This window comes from Babylonia areolata, chromosome 34 (assembly GCF_041734735.1).
Source record: "Babylonia areolata isolate BAREFJ2019XMU chromosome 34, ASM4173473v1, whole genome shotgun sequence".
NCBI classification, from domain to species: domain Eukaryota; kingdom Metazoa; phylum Mollusca; class Gastropoda; order Neogastropoda; family Buccinidae; genus Babylonia; species Babylonia areolata.
The window spans coordinates 5453811-5476334 of NC_134909.1; the positions used below are offsets into that span (position 1 = coordinate 5453811).

Genomic DNA, 22524 nt, shown 5'->3' on the forward strand with positions numbered 1-22524 from the left:
TCTGTTCTCTCTCTCTCCTCTGTCTTATTGTCTGTATCTCTTCTCTCTCTCTCCTCTGTCTTATTGTCTGTATCTATGTTGTCTCTCTCTCCTCTGTCTTATTGTCTGTATCTCTGTTGTCTCTCTCTCTTCTGTCTTATTGTCTGTATCTCTTCTCTCTCTCTCTCCTCTGTCTTATTGTCAGTATCTCTGTTCTCTCTCTCTCCTCTGTCTTATTGTCTGTATCTCTTCTCTCTCTCTCTCTCCTCTGTCTTATTGTCTGTATCTCTGTTCTCTCTCTCTCTCTCCTCTGTCTTATTGTCTGTATCTCTGTTCTCTCTCTCTCTCTCCTCTGTCTTATTGTCTGTATCTCTGTTCTCTCTCTCTCCTCTGTCTTATTGTCTGTATCTCTTCTCTCTCTCTCCTCTGTCTTATTGTCTGTATCTCTTCTCTCTCTCTCCTCTGTCTTATTGTCGGTATCTCTGTTCTCTCTCTCTCCTCTGTCTTATTGTCTGTATCTCTTCTCTCTCTCTCCTCTGTCTTATTGTCTGTATCTATGTTGTCTCTCTCTCCTCTGTCTTATTGTCTGTATCTCTGTTGTCTCTCTCTCTTCTGTCTTATTGTCAGTATCTCTGTTCTCTCTCTCTCTTCTGTCTTATTGTCTGTATCTCTTCTCTCTCTCTCTCTCCTCTGTCTTATTGTCTGTATCTCTGTTCTCTCTCTCTCCTCTGTCTTATTGTCTGTATCTCTTCTCTCTCTCTCTCTCTCCTCTGTCTTATTGTCTGTATCTCTGTTCTCTCTCTCTCTCCTCTGTCTTATTGTCTGTATCTCTGTTCTCTCTCTCTCTCCTCTGTCTTATTGTCTGTATCTCTGTTCTCTCTCTCTCCTCTGTCTTATTGTCTGTATCTCTTTTCTCTCTCTCTCCTCTGTCTTATTGTCTGTATCTCTGTTCTCTTTCTCTCTTCAGTCTTATTGTCTGTATCTCTTCTCTCTCTCTCTCTCCTCTGTCTTATTGTCTGTATCTCTTCTCTCTCTCTCCTCTATCTTATTGTCTGTATCTCTTCTCTCTCTCTCTCTCTTCTGTCTTATTGTCTGTATCTCTTCTCTCTCTCTCTCTTCTGTCTTATTGTCGGTATCTCTGTTCTCTCTCTCTCCTCTGTCTTATCGTCTGTATCTCTTCTCTCTCTCTCTCTCTCTCTCTCTCTCTCTCTCTCTCTCTCTCTCTCTCTCCTCTGTCTTATTGTCGGTATCTCTGTTCTCTCTCTCTCTTCTGTCTTATTGTCTGTATCTCTTCTCTCTCTCTCTCCTCTGTCTTATTGTCTGTATCTCTTCTCTCTCTCTCTCCTCTGTCTTATTGTCTGTATCTCTTCTCTCTCTCTCTCTCCTCTGTCTTATTGTCGGTATCTCTTCTCTCTCTCTCTCTCTCTTCTGTCTTATTGTCTGTATCTCTTCTCTCTCTCTCTCTTCTGTCTTATTGTCTGTATCTCTTCTCTCTCTCTCTTCTGTCTTATTGTCTGTATCTCTGTTCTCTCTCTCTCTCTCTCTCTCTCTCTCTCTCTCTCTCCTCTGTCTTATTGTCTGTATCTCTGTTCTCTCTCTCTCTCCTCTGTCTTATTGTCTGTATCTCTGTTCTCTCTCTTTCTTCTGTCTTATTGTCTGTATCTCTGTTCTCTCTCTCTCTCTCTCTCTCTCTCCTCTGTCTTATTGTCTGTATCTCTGTTCTCTCTCTCTCCTCTGTCTTATTGTCTGTATCTCTTCTCTCTCTCTCTCCTCTGTCTTATTGTCTGTATCTCTGTTCTCTCTCTTTCTTCTGTCTTATTGTCTGTATCTCTGTTCTCTCTCTCTCTCTCTCTCTCCTCTGTCTTATTGTCTGTATCTCTGTTCTCTCTCTCTCCTCTGTCTTATTGTCTGTATCTCTTCTCTCTCTCTCTCCTCTGTCTTATTGTCTGTATCTCTGTTCTCTCTCTCTCCTCTGTCTTATTGTCTGTATCTCTTCTCTCTCTCTCTCTCCTCTGTCTTATTTTCGGTATCTCTTCTCTCTCTCTCTCTCCTCTGTCTTATTGTCTGTATCTCTTCTCTCTCTCTCTCTCCTCTGTCTTATTGTCGGTATCTCTTCTCTCTCTCTCTCTCTTCTGTCTTATTGTCTGTATCTCTTCTCTCTCTCTCTTCTGTCTTATTGTCTGTATCTCTTCTCTCTCTCTCTCTCTCTCTCTCTCTCTCTCTCTCTCTCTCCTCTGTCTTATTGTCTGTATCTCTGTTCTCTCTCTCTCTCCTCTGTCTTATTGTCTGTATCTCTGTTCTCTCTCTTTCTTCTGTCTTATTGTCTGTATCTCTGTTCTCTCTCTCTCTCCTCTGTCTTATTGTCTGTATATCTTCTCTCTCTCTCTCCTCTGTCTTATTGTCTGTATCTCTGTTCTCTCTCTCTCTCCTCTGTCTTATTGTCTGTATCTCTGTTCTCTCTCTTTCTTCTGTCTTATTGTCTGTATCTCTGTTCTCTCTCTCTCTCTCTCTCCTCTGTCTTATTGTCTGTATCTCTTCTCTCTCTCTCCTCTGTCTTATTGTCTGTATCTCTGTTCTCTCTCTTTCTTCTGTCTTATTGTCTGTATCTCTGTTCTCTCTCTCTCTCCTCTGTCTTATTGTCGGTATCTCTGTTCTCTCTCTCTCTCTCTCTCTCTCTCTTCTGTCTTATTGTCTGTATCTCTTCTCTCTCTCTCTCCTCTGTCTTATTGTCTGTATCTCTGTTCTCTCTCTCTCCTCTGTCTTATTGTCTGTATCTCTGTTCTCTCTCTCTCCTCTGTCTTATTGTCTGTATCTCTGTTCTCTCTCTCTCCTCTGTCTTATTGTCTGTATCTCTGTCGTCTCTCTCTCCTCTGTCTTATTGTCTGTATCTCTGTTCTCTCTCTCTCTCCTCTGTCTTATTGTCTGTATCTGTTCTCTCTCTCTCTCCTCTGTCTTATTGTCTGTATCTCTGTTGTCTCTCTCTCTCCTCTGTCTTATTGTCTGTATCTCTGTTCTCTCTCTCCTCTGTCTTATTGTCTGTATCTCTGTTCTCTCTCTCTCTCCTCTGTCTTATTGTCTGTATCTATTCTCTCTCTCTCTCTTCTGTCTTATTGTCGGTATCTCTGTTCTCTCTCTCTCTCCTCTGTCTTATTGTCTGTATCTCTTCTCTCTCTCTCTCTTCTGTCTTATTGTCTGTATCTCTGTTCTCTCTCTCTCTCTCCTCTGTCTTATTGTCTGTATCTATTCTCTCTCTCTCTCCTCTGTCTTATTGTCTGTATCTCTGTTGTCTCTCTCTCTTCTGTCTTATTGTCTGTATCTCTATTGTCTCTCTCTCTCCTCTGTCTTATTGTCTGTATCTCTGTTCTCTCTCTCTCTTCTGTCTTATTGTCTGTATCTCTTCTCTCTCTCTCTTCTGTCTTATTGTCTGTATCTCTGTTCTCTCTCTCTCCTCTGTCTTATTGTCTGTATCTCTGTTCTCTCTCTCTCTTCTGTCTTATTGTCTGTATCTCTTCTCTCTCTCTCTCCTCTGTCTTATTGTCTGTATCTCTGTTCTCTCTCTCTCCTCTGTCTTATTGTCTGTATCTCTGTTGTCTCTCTCTCTCTCCTCTGTCTTATTGTCTGTATCTCTGTTGTCTCTCTCTCTCCTCTGTCGTATTGTCTGTATCTCTCAGTCTGTCTGTGTTTCCACTCCTCCTTCCAACCTCTTTTCGTATAAATCTTTCGATGTCTCTCTCTCTCCCTCTGGATGCATGTGTCTCTCTCCTTCTCCCCCCTCTCTCTCTGTCTCTCTCCTTCTCCTCCCTCTCTGGCCGCACGTGTTCCTGGCACATATGGCAATTCCATTTGAGAGACGATCGCACGTGCACCATCAACAACGCCTACTGCGCAGTTAGCTCAGCTGCATTGAAAACCGAAAGGAGATTGCATAGTGTTCGCAGCTGTGCGCGGTATGTGGGCGTCTTTTCTGCTCATTCCCGTGTGTGTGTGTGTGTGTGTGTGTGGGGGGGGGGGGGGGGGGGGGGGGGGGGGGGGTTGTGCGCGCGCGTATGTGTTTTTGTTTTTGTTTTTTTATTTTATTTATTTATTTATTTATTTTTTTTTGGGGGGGGGGGGGAGGGGCTGGGGGGAGGGGGCCCGGGGGTGGGAGGAGTGGGGGGTGGGTGGTACGTGTTGTCAGTGAAATACACCGAATTCTATAATTGACAACGGTTATTTCTTGAAATTCTCTTGCAAAAGAAAGTGTTAACTTATCTTTGTTAAATAATTCGTTTGAAAATCTGTAGCAAAGCGCGCGCGCGTGTGTTTTATTTGAAAGGAAAGAGTGCGACAATGATGATAAAAACTACTTCAAAATTCATTTCGAGTGTGGGTGAAAATGTACTTGTCACGTGTTAGATTCATATCGACATGACGCTCGGGTAAGCAGTCCTGAAAAAGCGAAGAAAGAAAGACAACACAAAGGTAAACCAGTGTATAGATTTGTTAAATTCCAATTGTGTTGGCAATAGCGGGATGTTTACCAACGTTTTGTTTTTGTGTTTTTTTCGATGTGTGAGGAAGTTACAGAAGAGACAGGTAGGCTAACTGTACCCCTGCTTCTTCTGCAGTGGGCGAGGCTGTGTGTGTGTGTGTGTGTGTGTGAGAGAGAGAGAGAGAGAGAGAGAGAGAGAGAGAGAGAGAGAGAGCCCACAACAGACCTGACAGAAGCCTAGAGGGAGACATAGAAAAACCCAGTCTGGCAGTGAATGTTTCACAAATACGACATGTGGATACAGAGTCGATCATACTCATCCAATGAACACACACACACACACACACACACACACACACACACACACACACACACCGCGAACTCCTTTCTTTTCCAGTTTTCCCATCTATTCTTAATATCTATTTATGAATGTTGTTGTTTTCCCATGACAGTGAACCCTTGTGGTGAAGTGGGCGCGTGGATGGGTGCAGAGTGTGTCAGAAATAGCATGGCCCGGAGTGATGTGGTGCCCTACTTCATTGGATGACCTCATTGATGACGTATTCCCACGTGACCCCTTCACCACAGAAACTTGGGCCACGGCTCATTATTAAATTAACTCGTCATCCAATTACTCATCATTGGTATAGGATGGAGAATCAGACCCCTAGGATAAAACAAAACAAAACAAAAAACAACATGAAAAACCAACCAAACAAAAAACACACATCAAAAATCAACAACAAGAGGAACAACAACAAAACAACAAAGGCGGGGGAGTGATGTTGACTGGTTCCGTTACAGAGGGCCGGGCAGAGTGACTGAAGCACAACGTGTGTCCTCCTCGGAAACAACAAGACCTGTTTGCCTTATCTCGCGCTTGCCTGATTGGGTTACATTGACGGGAACATCATTTTTTCCTTCTGTAATTCAACATTTCATTAATATCATAATGGAAGATTCGACACTGAAGCCGTGTATAACTAAGTTCAAACTCACAGTTGCCTTTAGTTTCCTTTCAAATGATGATAGATGTTTCCATAGTGGCAAGGGAAGATTGTATGGGTTATTCATTTAGAAAGAAAAGAAATTGTGTCTGAAAATGTTATTATTATCTTACTGAATTTGTTCCCTTTTGTATGATGATTGAAATGTACTTAACCACCAAGGAAGGGTGTACAGGGTTTTTCTTTTATCATTTCAAACATCACAAAATGTAGCATTTTCAAACGTGAATGTTTTCTTTTCCACGTGATAATTGACATGGATGTGTTAATTAGGGAAAGGTGTGTCAGTCACTCGATCGTTTTTCATTTCGCTGTGATGTTTGTCAACGAGCATTTCAATCAGCTTTTTTTTTCAATTGCCTGAAGAGGGTAATGAAATATTTTGAATTAAATTGAACTGAATTGAAGCCTTTCGAATTCAAGTGGAGGCAGAATTGTTACAATGAATTTTCTTTCTTTATTTTTCCTGCTTCTTCATAACCCACCCCCCCACCCCCCACCTTCCCCTGTTTCTCCACATTCCCCGATCTTTCCCTCCCCTCCTGTTTTTCCTCAAGCTGTCTGTATTTATCTTGTCATCGCTGTCCTGTCGTCAGCTTATCGTCATCTCCAGTGATGCCCTGTACACGCCTCGTTGATTTGTCTGGCCAGGGGGCAGGGTGTGGGGGAGGAGGGGAAGGGAGGTGGGGTGAGGGGAGGGAGTGCCACCCCCATTCGCCTTTTCCCGAATCATCCATTCCCAATTCTCCTGCCATCGATTCGCCCAGTCCCAGTTCGCCTATGTACTCAGCTGCTGCCGCTGCTCTGTGTGTGTGTGTGTGTGTGTGTGTGTGTGTGTGTGTGTGTCCGCGCGCGCGCGCGCGTGAACGCATGTTTGTGCATGTGTTAAAATATATATCTTTCTTCATTTCCTGACGGTCCGGCTTCTGTACTGACGGTCTGGTCTTTGTAGTACACAGAACACAGCTTTGTCTTACAATGAATTACACACACACACAGACACAACTTTCAATCACCGATATGTGTGACGGGACATAAGCAAAAAAAAAAAAAAAAAAAAAAAAAGAAAAAAAAAAGACAAAAAAAAAAGACACACACACACACACACACACACTGAATACGGACGAGTGCATATATATATATATATATGTGTGTGTGTGTGTGTGTGTGTGTGTGTGTGTGTGTGTGTGTGTGTGTGTGTGTGTGTGTGTGTGTGTGTGTGTGTGTGTGTGTGCGTGCGTGTGTGTGGCTGTGTGTGTGTGTGTGTGTTTGTGTGTGTGTGTGTGTGTGTGTGTGTGTTTGAGAGAGATAGAGACAGGGAGGCCAAATAGGCGAAACGGGAATGGCGGGTAGGCAAAACAGGCCAAAGAGTCGATTTCTCGTCGAGGCCGCTGAGGGCGGCGGCACGATCAAAGACTCGGTGAAACGGGAATAGGTGTATTGGCCCTGCACCGGGTAGGGGAGGGGGGCGGAGGGTGATGGGTGTGGGGGGTGTGGGGGGGAGGCAGGAAGTGATTGCTGCTATCGTCACTTGTCACTGTGAGTGTTCTCTGTGGAAATGGAAGGAATTGATTCGACGATAATAACATTTAAAAAATGAAATGAAATCAAAAAACAAACAAACAAACAAACAAAACAAACAAACAAAAAACAAAACAAAAAAGAACAAGAAAGAAATGATAAGATGAAATAGAGTGAAATGAAATAAAACGAGAGAGAAAAAAGTGGGAAAAAAAAGAAGAAAAAAAAGGAAGGCCAGTGTAATTCAATTAAGAGACGACGAGGGTGAGGAATGGGATTAGAATAATGAAATACAATGCAAACATGGCAAAACAAATAGAACTGATGAAAACAGAATGGAGAGAGACAGCGACACAGGGTGGAAAGTGGTGGTGGTGAACACTGACGACACTCTTTGTTGGCTGGTCTGTCCTTCCTTCCACCACAAGTCACGTCAGTCACGTCAAACAGGGACATACATCACACGGACCATATGATGACCTGTCGTTCCTTCCATCACAAGTCACGTCAGTCACGTCAAACAGGGACATACATCACACGGACCATATGTTGACCTGTCGTTCCTTCCATCACAAGTCACGTCAGTCACGTCAAACAGGGACATACATCACACGGACCATATGTTGACCTGTCGTTCCTTCCATCACAAGTCAGTTAAACAGGGACATACATCACACGGACCATATGATGACCTGTCGTTCCTTCCATCACAAGTCACGTCAGTCACGTCAAACAGGGACATACATCACACGGACCATATGTTGACCTGTCGTTCCTTCCATCACAAGTCAGTTAAACAGGGACATACATCACACGGACCATATGATGACCTGTCGTTCCTTCCATCACAAGTCAGTTAAACAGGGACATACATCACACGGACCATATGATGACCTGTCGTTCCTTCCATCACAAGTCAGTTAAACAGGGACATACATCACACGGACCATATGATGACCTGTCGTTCCTTCCATCACAAGTCAGTTAAACAGGGACATACATCACACGGACCATATGATGACCTGTCGTTCCTTCCATCACAATCAGTTAAACAGGAACACGAACAACACACGGACCATATGAAACGAAACAATCCTGCCCCGTGTCTTGTGAGCTCGTCTGAAGGTCCTTTCAAGCATGAGTGATGCGCTGCATTTCATGTGCTCTTCCGTTTGCATTACTCACGAGTTCAATTGTTGATAAATGTCAGTGTCCATCATTCATCACTATCTAACTGAAAAGAAAAGCTACACTGTGTAGTCAACACTGTCTCTCAGGAGAAACAGTTTGGTTCGGTCCATTGTTTATGTCCTAGTTCATGGCTTCAGTTAGAAAGATGATGTGCATCTGCATTTTGGTCTACTGTTGACATTTTTATTTCAACCTCATATAGAAAATGGTCTATTTCCTCACCATTGAAATGCCAGAAACTACAAAACAATCATTACCGATGAGATGTTTTATATGTATCCGTTGAAAAAATATCATACTCAGTAATCATATTAGCCACAAAATGTTTATTTTGACAAAAAAGAAGGAGAAGAAGAAGAAGAAGAAGAAGAAGAAGAAGAAGAAATGTAAAATCTTAATTGGAATATAGCGCATAGATGTCTTACATCATATCAATTAGACTTTATTAAGAGGAGTTGCGATATTGTATATTCACAATTTTGAGTTGAAAATAATGAAAATTACTGGGGGACAAAAACGGAAATTACTCTGTCCTATTTTTTTCAGCAATGGACAAAGATATATAGTCCGAATAAACATGTAAGAGCAAAGAAAAAAAGTATTATGAGGGCATTGCAGTTGGAGACTGGAACCTAAACAGAATACTATTGCGATGATTATGAATATCATGAAATATAAATAACCTCAAATCGATAGAGAGAGAGAGAGACAGACAGACAGACAGAAGAGAGAGGGAGAGAGAGAAAGAGAGAGGGTGGTGGTGGTGGTGGAGTGGTTGATAGGGGGGAGGGCAAGACGAATGACTGTACTGTGGACCCAGCGGTTCAGTGTCAGCAGACGGTGTGACGTTGGGTTTTCACTCCTCCGCCCACGGTGCATTCTTTTGATTCCCTCTAAGGTAAACCGTCCGTCCGTCCGTCAGACAACCTCACCTGCACCGTGTTCCTCAATGTAGTGTGTGCAAAATGAGAGTGACGACAGTCACGTGTTGTGTGTCCTGTGACACTTCGTCACTCACTGTATCCAAATGAGAATTAGGTCACTCACTGTATCCAAATGAGAATTAGGTCACTCACTGTATCCAAATGAGAATTAGACACTCACTGTATCCTAATGAGAATTAGAGCATGCACTGTATCCAAATGAGAATTAGGGCATGCACTGTATCCAAATGAGAATTAGGTCACTCACTGTATCCTAATGAGAATTAGAGCATGCACTGTATCCAAATGAGAATTAGGGCATGCACTGTATCCAAATGAGAATTAAGGCATGCACTGTATCTGAATGAGAATTAGGACATGCACTGTATCCAAATGAGAATTAGGACATGCACTGTATCCAAATGAGAATTAGGACATGCACTGTATCCGAATGAGAATTAGGACATGCACTGTATCTGAATGAGAATTAGGACATGCACTGTATCCAAATGAGAATTAGGACATGCACTGTATCCAAATGAGAATTAGGACATGCACTGTATCCAAATGAGAATTAGGACATGCACTGTATCCAAATGAGAATTAGGACATGCACTGTATCCGATACACTGTATCCAAATGAAAATCTGGACACTTATTATATCCAAATGAAAATCAGGACACTTACTGTATCCAAATGAAAATTAAGACAATTACTATATCCAAATGACAATTAGGACCCTGTATGTAAATGGGACATGAGCATGTCTGATTAGAGGCCTATGGATGCAGGTTACTCATGATACCGTTCATGGTTCATTCATTTTCAGTTTTTAATTATCATTCGTGTATTGCTTTGGTGTCTTGGCAGCTGTACCGTTTCATTGTTTTTGCAGTGTGTTAATTTGAACGTGCAAACGCCTTTGTAAAACTCTCCCAAGGTGTTGAGACAGAGAGAGAGAGACAGACAGAGACAGAGACAGAGAGAGACAGAGAGAGAGAGAGAGAGAGAGACACACACACACACACACACACACACACACACACAGAACGCAGGGCTGGTGGTGCCTGGGGCAGTGATGACAAAGATGAAATGCGGCCCGGCCTGTTGGGATGAATGATGTGTCCCAGTGAGGGGTTCATTTCAATCTGTGACTACAGCCCCACCCCTTCTCCCGCCCCCACCCCCCTCCCCTCACCAACTTGTCCCCATGGCTGACAGTTGCAAATCTTATCAGTAATGAAAAATGACACATACACAGTCTCCTCATAATTGTATTTTTCTGATTAAAAAAAAAAAAAATTCTGGAGTAGATGTCGATCGCGGGAAAAGGACCAATGAGGAAAATAAATTAAAATCAATACAAACAGGGAAACAGGAAATAAACGCAGGATTGAAGAAAAGAGGAAACGAACACCCACAGACACACACATGCACGCGCCCGCGCGTGCACACACACACACACACACACACACACACACACACACACACACACACAATGCAAACACACGCGTGCACACACACACAATGCACACACACACACACACACACACACACACACACACACACACACACACACACACACACACACACACACACACATCCACCATACTATTTGTCTGAAAGTCAACTTTCCGTATGGAGACCATTCTGAATTGATTTATTTCGCACACGATGTCCCCCTTCATTGTCAGGTAATAGGGGTGGGGGTGGGGGCGGGGGCTTGCTGGGGAAGGAGTGATGGGGAGGGGGAGATAAGGAGGTCTGGCTGCATTGATACGTGTGTGTCTGTGATTTCAGTTTGTTGTGTGCGTGAAAATGTAAACATTTCCTTCTCGCTAATTATTTCATTGTGTAGTTTACTCCTTTTTCCCGAGAACAGGGTGGGGAACACCGAGAAAGGGGCAAGAACATGGATTGTCTTATATCCTTCCTCTTCTGTCTCCTTCCTTCCACCCGTCTCTCTCTCTGTCTGTCTCTCTCTCTCTGTCTTTCTCTCCCTCTCTCTCTCCCTTCCACTCTCTGTCTCCCTCCCTCGACACCCCCCCCTTCCCCCTCCGCCACGCCCTTCTCACTCTCTCTGAAAATTACACGAAGTAATACCAACCGCTGGTTATTTTATTTTATTTTATTTTTTGCCCGGTGTGTGTGCTACTAGCCTGGTTACTCTATGCCCTGATGACTATAAATTATAAAGGAGTTGATACTCCACAATGAATTAACCGGGCAACTCAACTCTCAGCTGCTGTCACTTTGTGACGACTAAGTTGAGCTGTCTGTGAGGTATTGACCGCAATGGGCCGCCATAGATCGGAGCGGAGTGTAATTGAGGCGATGAAAAGTGAGACAGCGTGTGAAGATGGATGACCTGTCAGGGCCAACAGCTCATTTGCAGGGGCTGACAACTCGCACTACCCACCAAGGCCCCCATTCCGCCTCCACCCCCACCTCCCATGCCCACCCTCTCTCCTCCCAGCTTTCCGCAGCCCCGAGGATGTGGGTTTGTGTGAAAGTATGGCGTCCATCAGTCCTGTGTGAGGCCTGTGCTACATGATATTGCCATTAACAAAAAGTTAGACAGCTAGAAGTGGGTGAAAGAAAAGGCACGTGCAGAGGGGGGTGGGGTGGGGGAGCTGACTGGAGTGAGAGAGGGGGGTGAGGTGGGGAGGAAGTGGTGGATGGGGGGAATGGCGACAAATAGATAGGCTGGAGAGTGGGGGGGGGGGGGGTAGATAGACTGGAGAGTGGGGGGGGGGGGGGGGGGGGGGGGCTAGAGGAAACGAGATATAAGTGGGACAGATAGACAGATAGAACACGAGAGAGAGAGAGAGAGACAGAGACAGAGAGAGAGACAGACAGAGAGACAGACAAACAGAGAGAGAGAGAGAGAAGGAGAGGGAGATGGAGACAGAGGCAGGGTGTGTGGGGACAGGACAGACTCCCAGACCCTCTTAATCACAGGTTGTTAGATATCCCTATCCTGCCCTCTTACACCATCCACCCGTTTGACAAGCCACCCCATATCGGTACTCCTAACCCCTCCCAGTGTTCCAGTGTTTGTATCCCCTCTTCACCCGGTTTGTCAGCCACACAGTCAGGGTGGGGTGGGGGTGGCGTGAGGAATCGCTCCTGGCGTTGAAGATCATCTTTCTGTCCGCAAGAGTGTTGCCAGTTGTTGCAGACTCATTGGTGGACAGACCTCAGCGCTGGGCTCACTTTCAGCGTGGCCAGCAGCAAACTGACAGCTGTATGACCATCCATTTTCTCCACTGCAGTGGGAAGTTGTTTACAGCTTAGTGTGTGGTGAAGGACTTTTACTCTGAAACTAGGAGGTAAGATTGCACTGGCTTTAAATGCTGCATCACTGGGGATTTATAATTGGTCTTTGGGGACCATCCCAACACCGACTGTCCTAAAGCCCTCTTGGCCGAGAGAGTGAGGATGTAACACAGGCACGACACTGTCCGTTGAAATCATTCCAACCCAGACAGTCGGGGCAGCAGTGGCCTCCTCTGTTGTCCTGATGGTCAGTCAGTCAGCACTGACTGTCTTACATACAGTCATGGTGGTTGGTTCTGGGTTCCTGGCACTTTTTGTCCCTTCACAGTATCTGTCTGGAATCACACCTCTCTCACCCAGCTCTTGTCCCGCTGTGCAAAGGGGTTAAGGGTGAAGTACTTGTATGCATAGTTATGCGAGTGCCAAACCTTTCCTACACGAGCCCGAAAAGTGTCCTTTATCATACATGTATGTGGCGGAGACATTGAAGAGGATACCGAAGATACAAGGGACAGTTAGGTACTTTCCATACGAAATGGAGAGAGAACACTGGACACGTTGATGTCAAGCTTAACAGCGCTCGTGATATGGGGACACATGATGCAAGTGACGACATGTAACAATAGTAATGATACTGATGAAAGTCAAATCCATTACTACATTAAGATTGACAGTTTGTATGAATAACTGCAATTCGACCATCCGTTCAAAGTGATGTGATGTGAAGAAAATATAACATGTATTTTTCATAAGAAGCTGTCAACACATAATTTAATTTTCTCTATGAACAACACTTTTTTTCTGGCGAAGGTTATTCGCTTCGGCTATATGATTTCCAAGTGACTGTACTGATGTTTCCTGATGTATATTAAGCACTCCAAAAATATCTTCATCCTTTGCTAAATTTGTTTTAAAGACAGCATTTTTTTTCATGAACATCATCAGGCTTTACCCTGAAACAAGAAATGTAACTCATCATTCCATGTAATGGAACATTTAAGAAGCGTTTAATCGCGAAGGTATGCACTTTTTTCTAAATCTTTGATATCATAAAGTCCCCAGGATTCGGCGCCGTGTGTTATCATTGGTTCTATTTGAGCACCAAAACGTTTCCAAAATATATATGGATCTATCGAACATAATTTACGTAAACATCTTAAAATTTCTTTCACCCCCTTCTTCCCCTTCCTACAAATCTCTGCTACTGTCTGTGCCAAACTCAGCTTTGTTAAAAAAGAGTACCCAGATACCTATAAGTATTAGTTACCTTCACATCGTCACTGCCATAGTGTCATCTTTCATGTCTAGATAGGTAACCACCTTTCCTAAACACAACTACATTTGTTTTCTCGACATTAAATGTGAGGAATAATCGATCTGCTTCTTGTTTCAATATGTTCAGCTGATTTTGAAGTCCTATGGCCGTGTCAGACAAAAGAATAACATCGTCTGCAAATAACATGAGAAACAATTTAACAGCCCTTGGAATCATTTGAATCCCATGTATTCCTTTCTTCGTTACCTCCCCTGCATGTTTATTTACAAAGAACGAAAACATAGAGGGCTCAACAAACATTCTTCTTTTACGCCAAGTGGGCAACCAAATACACATGAATATGCACACTTCTCACGCACGCACGCTAAGACTGAATCATACACACCACGCAGGGCCATATAAGGCTTGCGACAGAGAGAGAGAGAGAGAGAGAGAGAGAGAGAGAGAGAGATCTTCACAGACCAGCTTGGAACATCAAATTTTCCTTGGATCCGAATAAAACTATCACAACAGTATTCTTTTGCAAGCGCAAAACAACGTGGGTGTGCTTTGTGTGCTCAGTGACGTGAATGTGCCTTATGTGCTCAGTGACGTGGATGTGCTTTGTGTGTTCAGTGACGTGAATGTGCCTTGTGTGCTCAGTGACGTGGATGTGCTTTGTGTGCTCAGTGACGTGGATGTGCTTTGTGTGCTCAGTGACGTGAATGTGCTTTGTGTGCTCAGTGACGTGGATGTGCTTTGTGTGCTCAGTGACGTGGATGTGCTTTGTGTGCTCAGTGACGTGGATGTGCTTTGTGTGCTCAGTGACGTGAATGTGCCTTGTGTGTTCAGTGACGTGAATGTGCCTCGTGTGCTCAGTGACGTGGTTGTGTCTTGTGTGCTCAGTGACGTGGTTGTGTCTTGTGTGCTCAGTGACGTGGATGTGCTTTGTGTGCTCAGTGACGTGGATGTGCCTTGTGTGCTCAGTGACGTGGATGTGCTTTGTGTGCTCAGTGACGTGGATGTGCCTTGTGTGCTCAGTGACGTGGATGTGCTTTGTGTGCTCAGTGACGTGGATGTGCTTTGTGTGCTCAGTGACGTGGATGTGCCTTGTGTGCTCAGTGACGTGGATGTGCTTTGTGTGCTCAGTGACGTGGATGTGCTTTGTGTGCTCAGTGACGTGGATGTGCCTTGTGTGCTCAGTGACGTGGATGTGCCTTGTGTGCTCAGTGACGTGGATGTGCTTTGTGTGCTCAGTGACGTGGATGTGCCTTGTGGGTGAAGTGTGAATCCAGACAACTCACCGTTCGTCTTGAGCTGCTTCCCTGTCTCCCCTTTGAGAGTCGTCTCTTGAATACCAGTGTGCCGAACGAAGACGCATTATTTCCTTTCTGTCCACAAACAAAAACAGCCCCCCCCGCCCCCCCACCCACCCCCACTCCCCTCACCCACTATGTTTTTTTTTTTTTTTGTTTTTTTTTTTCAAACTCATTCAGTGAGTTCCGGTTTGTGTTTGAGCGTGATAGAATTAGTTCTTGAAATTCTGATAAAGGTTTTTAACTGACTGAAGGAGTGGTCAAAGTTGAATAACATGAAATTAGATCAACATTTTGTAAAAAAACAAAAAACAAACAACTGTCTAAACGTTCAAGAACTGGAACACAGAGAAATGAGGCCATGGAGGTCAGAAAACCAAACCTTTGAACGGGAGATAAAAACAACAACACTGAATGACACAGCTTTCTTTCACACAGCGTCTTTCTGTTTTCCTCATCATGCCCCCCCCCACCCCCCACCCCCCCGACACCCCCACCCTTCCCACGCTCCATACATAAAAGATCTCATCCATCTACCCCCCACCCCCACCCCAACCTCCACCCCTCTGATTCCCTCAGCTCCCTTTCTCACCCGCTCACTGTTCTGTCAGGTCTGGCGCTGTGCAAGACGGGCACTGTCTGGCAACACCGCCTCTTGTCAGTGTCTCGCTGCGGCGGCCATGCTGGGACCACGTGGTCTGGTCAACACACGCTGGAACCGCTCTGTCTTGCACCGAAGTTGAGTTCAGCTCATTTGAACTGTATGATGTAAACCTATAACTCTGTGGTTCAACCCTGAAACATTCTGCAAGTGTAAACGGCCTCCCTGTCTCGCACCAAGCCCGGAAAAAATCTGCAAGTGTGAACAACCCCTGCGTCAGAAGCCGTGCTCGGCTGAAAGAGATTCCGTTCGTGTCCGAAATGACGTGAAATGAAAACATTCACCAGCTCCTTCATGAGAGATTTCATCTTGTTGACAGTTTGAGGGCATCACAAATGCAGTGTGTAGCAAGCAGTGTGTAGCAGTGTAGCAAGCAGTGTGTAGCAAGCAGTGTGTAGCAAGCATCGGGGCGAAAGTGTCATGCAGTGAAATGTGGTCCTGCCGTCCCTTTGGAAGTTTGATGTTATGTTCACAGAGAGAGAGAGAGAGAGAGAGAGAGAGTGGGGTTGTGGATGGGAGGGAGGGGGAGGAGGCAAGGTAGAGAGATAGGGGAAAGTGAGAGAGAGAGAGAGGGAGAGGGGTGTGTGGATAGGAGGGAGGGGGAAGGAGGAAAGGTAGAGAGATAGGGGTGGGGAGAGAGAGAGAGAGAGAGAGAGAGAGAGAGAGAGGGAGAGAGGGGGGGTTGTGGATGGGAGGGAGGGGGGAGGAGGAAAGGTAGAGAGATAGGGGAGAGAGAGAGAGAGAGAGAGAGAGGTTGTGGATGGGAGGGAGGGGGGGAGGAGGAAAGGTAGAGAGATAGGGGAGAGAGAGAGAGAGGGAGAGGGGTGTGTGGATAGGAGGGAGGGGGGAGGAGGAAAGGTAGAGAGATGGGGGGGAGAGAGAGAGAGAGAGAGAGAGAGAGAGAACAATGAACAATGACTTCAGCAATCCAGCTTCTGCTGGTTTAAAATGGGAATGAGGAAAAAGAAGGAAACCAGCATGACAATGATCAACAGAAGAGAATGTCCACAATGAACACAGCCATGGCTCGTTTCACTTTCGGGCAGTTTGAATGTTTTACACAAGAACCTTGTTCGTTGTCACGGATTATGTTGGCTGACATGTTGTTGTTTATCATGTCCTCAAACTATGCACATGATAACTGAGCGGTTCTTGCGGTTTTTGGAAAAAAAAAAAAAAAAAAAATCTGCTGCTCCTGAAGCTTCTTCTTCACGTCCTCCTCCTCCTCCTCCTCCTCCTCCTCCTTCTTCTCATACTACTACTACTTTTTCTTCTTCTCATTATCATCAGTCATGCTCCGCGAGTCAAACACTCTCGCAAGCGAGTTTATTTATTTATAAAGTTTTGACATCTCATCACGCAGAAGAAGAAGTAGCAGCTGCAGCATTTCTCTGACAGCCTCCATGATGAACCGTTTCCGCTGGCAGTGTACGTCATCAGAATCTGCCCTTTGTGGAAGAGGACGAGAAATCCGTCATGGGTGACTGTGGGTTGCTGGCTCTCTTCATTTGAAACGCATGTCCTGTCAGTTCTGAACATGGCTGTTCCATCATGGCCCCGATAAGAAAAGGGAGGTCATTCATCTTCTGGTGCTGGTGCATCAGACTTACGATCTTTGTTCCATCAGTATTTATTTTTCATATTTCTTCGCATTTCGCTATTATCAGGACAATAATTATAACGACATGGAACAAGGTTACGTTTCAATTTGTGTTCGCATTATTTCTTCAGGGCTATTTTCTGTCTTTTCATGTAGGTCCCGTTTTTCCACGAAAACATCTAAATTCATGTCAGTTCTATCTATAAGGCAACCCAGAAATGCAGAGCTGCTCTCTCTCTCTCTCTCTCTCTCTCTCTCTGTCTCTGTGCGCGTGCGAGAGAGAGAGCGTGTGTGTATGTGTGTGTGTGTGGGGGTGGGGGGGGGGGGGGGGGGGGGGGGGGGGGGGGGGGGGGGGGGGGGGGGGCATGCGTACGTACGTGTGTGTCTGTGACCTACACTTCCCATCAGTGAAAGGATTTCTTTTGCTCTCTGTTTGGCTTGTGCACAGAGAGAATTGTGCTTTCATTTTTTTCGCATTTGATTTTAAATATGAGAGAGAGAGAGAGAGAGAGAGAGAGAGAGAGAGAGAGAGAGAGAGAGAGAGGATTGATATACAGAGACGAAAAGTAGCAGATGAAACACACGATTACCGATTGAGAGAAATTAATTAAGTTCTTATCTTCAAGCACGTCACTTGGAGTTCCAAGTCAACTCCCAGCCTCTGTTTCAGACTGTTGCTGTGAAATGATGGTGGTTCCTTTGATGTGTCCAGTGGGGCTGATAGGAGGGGTGGGGGAGGTGTGGGGAGGTTGGCAGGTTAGAACAGACGTGTTCTTGTTCATCTGTACGGATTAGAAGAAAGGTATATATATATATATATATATATATATATATAAATTATTATTATTTTCATTGAATTAGGTGTGTGTGTGTTTGGAAGGCGGGGGAGAGGGGAATGGGGGTTGGGGGGTATGGGTAATTGGACATTTCGGTGCGATGTGTGTGTGTGTGTGTGTGAGAGAGAGAGAGAGAGAGAGGGGGGGGGGGGGGTAGGGGGTGGGGGAGGGTGTTAGTTTACCCATCGAGAGAGAAAAAGAATCATAAACAATTAACGAGGAGGTACATCACAATAATACGTAAGCTTTTCCAGCTGCCTCTCTGTCTGGTTTTGATGTTTGTCATCCGTGTATTGTGTTGGCATAGTGTATGCATGTGACATCTTAAAAGTGTCTCTCATTAGGAAATATCTTAACACACACACACACACACACACACACACACACACACACACGCGCGCGCGCGCGCGCGCGCGCGCGCACGCACACAAATCAGCAGCATCGTTAACTTATTTCCTCCTTTTTCTCTCGGTCTGTCTGTCTCTGTCACACACGCACGCACTTACACAACACACACACTCTCACTCACGTTCTCTCTGTGTGTGTCTCGCTGTCTCTCTCTCTCTCTCTCTCACTTTCGTTCTCAGTGTATCTCTCACTCTGTCTGTATATCTGTTTGTCTGTCTCTCCCCCCCCCCCACCCTACACACACGCAATCAGTCACACACCTCCTCCCCCCACACCCAAGGTACTCCCTACACTGAAGCACTCCAGCCAGTCAGCAAGTGTACAGAATCGTATCACGGGGGACGCCCTGCCAGATGGAGCCAAACGTCGCTTCCCTGGGGACCCTTGATGGAGGACCGTGCCGTGCCCCATCCACCCCATCCACCCCTCATCCACCCCTCATTCACTTGCCTCATTATTACCAACCCGCCATTCACACCTCATTCACCCCATATTCACCCACCATTCACACCTAACTCACTCTCATTCACCCACCATTCACCCCTCTTTCACCCACCAGTCTGTTCAGTCTGGCCTTAGGGCGACACCAGGCTGACGGACTCCACACAGATGGACATCCATTGCCCTTCCCTGAGCAGAGGCTCTGTCAGGGCGACCGAATATTTTCCCTCACCACATAGAACACCCTTCTATGGATACTAACAAAACCCTGTCTCGCGTGCACTTCGGGATCAGCTGCATTGCACGAGACATAAAAATTAATTCAGATCCCCCAAACCCCAAAACAGGCGTGGCAAAAGAGGTGGGAAAAGATTGTGCTTAGGTAGCAGAATGACAAAAGCATAGCGGCTGTCAAAGAAATTCTTTAGAATCGGCAGTTGGAATTGCTCCAGCGCGAGAATGAGAATCTCAACAATTGAGAAATTGGCATATGACTTCGACATTTTGTCTCCAAGAGACCAGGACAAGTGCAGACAGACCAATATAGTTTGAGAATTTCACAGTCTTTCAAAGGAATGAAGGAAGAGGAGTAGCAATCATACTGAACAAAAACCTAAAAAACAAAGTTTCTACCATAAATCTAGAGAAATGGTGTAGCAACTCATGTGAACTAGTGGGTGTGCGTCTTGAAAAACCTGACGGAATTCGCAAAAACATCGTGCTCATCAATGCCTATGTTCACCCAGGAGCCTTTTTAGATGAAATAGAGAACGAATTTGGAGACTCAGTCATTATCTGTGGAGACCTTAATGCAAGATCGAAGTTATGGGACCAGCGGAACACCAACCCACAAGGACTCGCACTTGAAGGAATGATAGGGGAAATTCTTCTTAGCCCATTAACAACCACATCACCAACTCGCCTTGGAACAAGACAAGGGGACAGTGACAGTGTGATTGACATCGCTCTAAAATCTCCAAAATTCAGAGCAGGAATGAATACAGAGACGCTTCCACACCAAGGCAGTGACCACCTCCCGGTAGTTTTCAGTCTACAGAAACTATCAGATAAACCCTGTATGAAACCGCGTGATCCATTTCAGTATGAAACCAAAGAGACAACCATCATCGAAAAATTAAGACGCAGAAGAAACAAAAGAACGGCACCGAACCGGATGCAAACTATTCAGCCCCCATGGTGGAATACCGACACAGAGAGAGCCTGGATAGAAAAACATGCGGCTGTTAAACTTTGGCAAAAAGAAAGAACAAAACCATCTCCGGACAAAGACATTGAAACAAAAATGAAAGAAAAAACTAAGCAGTTTGAAATCATCGCTCAAGAGGCCAAAAATGACAAGTGGAAACAGTTTTACGAGGCACTCAGTTATGACACAACATTGACAGAGTTCTGGTAATTTTATCGTCGCATGGAAGGGAAAACGTGCACAACAACAACCCCAGACATGTTAGACACTGACGGAACCAAGCTTAAGACAAACGAAAAAAAAGAATCCGCCCTGCTCAAACGTTTCATACAACAGAGCGATTAAAGAAACTTAGATGAAAAAAAGAAATGTGTTGAGGAGTTAAACCAAACCCTTATGCAGACTGGACCCGATGATGACTTGACAATAGGTGATCTAAACGAAGCAATAGCTAAATGCAAGAAAGAATCGGCTCCTGGCCCAAAGTTCGCTACTCGGACATCAAGAAGCTATCGGAAGAAGACAGAAGCAAACTTTTCAATCTGTATCAAAACAGTTTCCACAATGGACATGTGCCGGAGGACTGGACACACAGCTTCTTAAAACCCATACCAAATCCAGGAAAGGACCATCGTCAGGTAAGCGGCTACCGAATCCTAACCATGCAAAACATTGCTGGAAAGCTCATGAAACGCATGATAGCCAGGATCTAGGAAACTGGCAAGGGATCTTGAGCACAGGCACATTCTCCCTTCAAATCAAGGTGGTTACAGAACAGGTAACTCCACGTGGGAAAATGCAGCTGCTTTTGCATATGGGGTATATGAAGGATTTCAAAGAAAAGAAGAAACGCTAGCAGTAGCAATCGATCTTGAATATGCCTACAATAAAGTCCAGTTTGCGCACCTCATGGAGCTGCTACTAAGGTATGGAATAAGTTTGACACTGACAAGATGGATAGCAGCAGCGCTTCAGGAAAGAACCGTCGTCCTACGCCTGGGAGATTGGATGGCTGCACCTTCTAAACTATCCATGGGACTGCCACAAGGGTCTCCGCTCTCTCCTGTCCTCTACAACGTCTACACGAAGGGCCTTGCAGACTTAAACAACAATGGAATAGCTCGGGTGCTTACTCTTGCGGATGATGGCCTGGTCTTCAAAACTTCGAAAGATGCTCAGGAAAGAACTAAAGTCGTCCAGAAACAACTAAATAATATTGCTCAATGGTGCAAAGACACAGGGTCTTCCATCAATCCAGCGAAAGCCCGAACGTTGCTGTGCACCCTCAACAACAGAACCGCGAGCAAATCACCACCACCTGTGTCATTCGACGGGATTCAGATCGAGAAAACCGAATGCCTACGCTACCTAGGAATACACTTCGACAGGATGCTGACCTTCAGAAAACATACGGAAAATACTGTTCTCAAATGCAAAAAGGGCCTTTCAGTCTTAAAAGCAATGGCAACCAAAGGTATTGAACAACGCCACCTCTTCCTGCTATACCAATCACTCGACCTCAGTGTGATCGACTACGGACTTGGGCTGACAACACCGTCTCAAAGCAACCTCCTAGAATTAGAAAGAGATCAAAATGAAGCTATGAGGCTGATCCTTGGAACAACAAAAGAAACGCCCACAGAAACTATGCGATACCTGCTTGACCTTCCTTCAGTGCAGGCCAGAAACAAGTTAGAACCTACTTCAGAGCATTAGAAAACCCTCAAAACCCACTGCATGACGCAGTCAAAGAACCAAAAGGCAGCCGTCTAGGACGAGGAAGATCATGGATGGGGCAAGCAGAAGACACAATCCAGCTAGTATGCCGACTACAAGACCTGAAAGAAAAGAGTGGGAGAAAAACCTCGAAAACCTCAACCATCTATTCAACACAGCCATTTCACCCACTCTAGGAAGACATTGTCGGGAATGGCCAGAGGGCAAAACTGATGCAGAAGTGAAGCTACTCATAGAAGAAAACAGTAAAGAAGAGGACACCATCATATACACAGATGGCTCAGTCACCAAAGACCAATCCGGTTGGGGATTCACTGCGAAACAAAATGGAAAAACAATTAGGGAAGAGAATGCTGCCTACAAAGGCACAATCTCCAGCCTAACGATGGAAGTTGAAGCTGTGACACATGCCCTCCAGTGGCTATCGTCTATCCATATGCCCGGAAACCAACATGCCATGATTCTAACCGACTCAATGAACCTCATACAGAAAATTAAAAAATGGAATGGGAAGCCCAGAGTGGCATAATGCTATGCGCAACTTCCAGATTAAAAAAAACTCACATGGTCGTACTGTCCGGGACATGCTGGTATTAATGGAAATGAGCGAGCTGACAGACTTGCTGGTAACGCAACAACAACGAGCGGCCAACATCTAGGAAACCTCAGAAAAGTCAAAGAATATCAAAAA

General features: G+C 45.1%; 1 protein-coding gene across 2 annotated transcripts in view; it reads left to right on the forward strand.

Moving 5' to 3' along the window:
- The window catches only part of LOC143277460 (uncharacterized), a 123135-nt gene that overhangs the window by 59030 nt on the left and 41581 nt on the right, over positions 1-22524 (forward strand). The window contains exon 1 of one of the 2 annotated variants that reach the window (XM_076582293.1): positions 4322-4440. The exons of the other annotated variant lie outside the window; for it this stretch is intronic. The gene's annotated coding sequence lies outside the window, so the exon portion shown is untranslated. Of the gene's footprint in view, positions 1-4321; positions 4441-22524 lie in introns of those variants that run through there. 2 annotated transcript variants of the gene reach the window in all.